This window comes from Dipodomys ordii, unplaced genomic scaffold, assembly GCF_000151885.1.
Source record: "Dipodomys ordii isolate 6190 unplaced genomic scaffold, Dord_2.0 Scaffold65, whole genome shotgun sequence".
Taxonomy (NCBI): domain Eukaryota; kingdom Metazoa; phylum Chordata; class Mammalia; order Rodentia; family Heteromyidae; genus Dipodomys; species Dipodomys ordii.
Window position 1 is genome coordinate 13,341,038 of NW_012267281.1, and position 2,381 is coordinate 13,343,418.

The following is a 2,381-nucleotide window of genomic DNA, read 5'->3' on the forward strand; positions in this document are numbered from 1 at the left end:
CCTGAGATGGCACAAAAATTGGTGGGAAAACAAGACCTAACCAAACAGAAAGAATGCCATGGAGACTAGGAAGTAAGAGAATATGGGTCACGTGAGAAAGAAGGATCTAGATGATGGGGGATTTACTCTGACTTATGACAATGGGAAAGACAAGTCTTATTTAGCCTGTGATGCAAATACCTATGTAAGAGGATGCTGAACCCTGGAAGGTGCTTCTGTTCTTTTGAGTATGTTTGCATACCATGTAAATATAAAATTTAAGAAAGATGAACAGTAACCTAGAGAGCAGTTTGATAACTAATATAATACTTCAAGCAACCAATCAAGAGTTGTAATATTTGTTTATAAAGACAAGAGAAAAGACAAAGATACAACAACTGGAAATATTTCACAAGAGAATGCTTTCAACATTCTGAATTTTCTAGGACCTAACTACTATTTCTCCTTAACCTCTGCCTTCCTCCCACTCTATACATATCTTGTATTACCTTTCATTCTAAGCTATGGACATTCTCCATACGGTTGTTTCCTTCCTCTGCCATGAATTTATTCTTCTTTCCTTCCTGAATGACTGGTAACTCAATTGCAAGTAGCATAAATTTAGATAAGGGAAAACACATTTCAATTCTTCTCCTATATGAAGAAAGATGGGAATAAAAATCTTTGAAGTTCATAATCCATAATGTGCAATATGCACTAACAGAAAATATCCTCTTCATTATGGGCTGTGCTTGACTTATTTTTTTCTTGCAGCAAAGCTTTAGCTCCTTCTTTCTTTAAAGAGTTATAAATATTTGATGAGTTTTCAGCAGAGGACTATTTTTAGTATTTTTATGTTGTTTTCACTTGATGGCCCACTAGTAAATGCTACTTTTCTCCTACAGTGAAACAGTATAAATGGCATGAACTGAACAGTGAGGTTTTGGGCATCAGGAGTGCTTATACAGTTGTCAAGTAACTTTCCAACAACTACTGTTGGAAAACGAACTTTAGAAAACAGTGAAAATTTTTCTGATGAAGGTATAGAATTCCATTTTGTGTATATACCACATTTTCTTGATCCATTCATTTACTGAAGGGCATCTGGGTTATTTCCATATCTTAGCTATGGTAAATAATGCTGCAATAAACATAGTCATGCTGGTAGCTTTAGTATGGTCTTGTTTGTGATCATTCGGTAAATGCCCAAAAGTGGGATTGCTGGGTCATAGGGAAGCTCTATGAGACTTTGAAAGAACCTCCATACTGCTTTCCAAAGTGGTTGAGCAAGTTTACACTCCCACCAACAACGCAGAAAGGTTCCCTTCTGTCCACATCCCCTCCAGCATCTGTTGTTGTTAGAGTTCTTGATTATAGCCATTCTAACTAGGGTGAGGTGGTATCTCAATGTTGTTTCGATTCACATTTCTTTTATGACTAGGGAGGTTGAGCATTTCTTCATGTGTCTATTGGCCAGCCTTCTTTCTTCTTCAGAGAAGTTTCTCTTTAAGTCTTTAGCCCACTTAGTTATTGGGCAATTGTTTCTCTGAGAATTTGTTGTTGGGAGATTTAATTTTCTGAGTTCCAGGTATATTTTAGATATGAGATCCTTGTCAGTTGTATGGCTAGTGAAGATCTTCTCCCAATCCATGGGCTTTCTATTGATCTTGCTAGCTATGTCCTTTTCCATGCAGAAGCTCTGCAACTTCATGTAATCCCATTTGTCCAACCTTTCTTTGATTTGTTGTGTTTCTGGGTCTCTATCAAGAAAATTTCGGCCTGTACCAAGGAGATCTAGGGTTTCTTCTATTCTGTCCTGTAATATTTTCAGGGTATCTGCTTTGACTCCCAAGTCTTTGATCTATTTGGTGTTGATTCTGGTGCAGGGTGATATATAAGGATCTAGCTTTAGTTTTCTACAAATGATTAACCAATTTTGCCAGCACCATTTACTGAAGAGGCTGTCTTTCTTCCATTCTATTGTTAAGAAATGAGAAGACGTGGAAAAAATTATATTAAGTGAAGCGAGACCCAAAGATACATAGGTCCCATGGTTTCCCTTATTTATGATAACTAGTATATGTCTGAGACAAGCAGAAACGGTCAGATAACTTGGTGTTAGGCAAAACGAACCCCAATATAAGGACTCAAATGTTTTTTTCTTTCTTGCTATTGTTTCTAACATGTTTATAAGATGATTTCTTTGTTGCTTTGTATGTACCTCTCCCACGGTATAACCCCTGTTTTCACTGTATTTGATGTTGGTATAATTTGTGGTGGGGAAGGGAAAAAAATTTAAACAGGGATACAGGTGGACCCATTGCAACAATGAGATGTACAAGACCTTATGTGGAAAAGCTAACTTTACAACTTTGGTGCAGGGCGCAGGGTCGCTGGGGGTG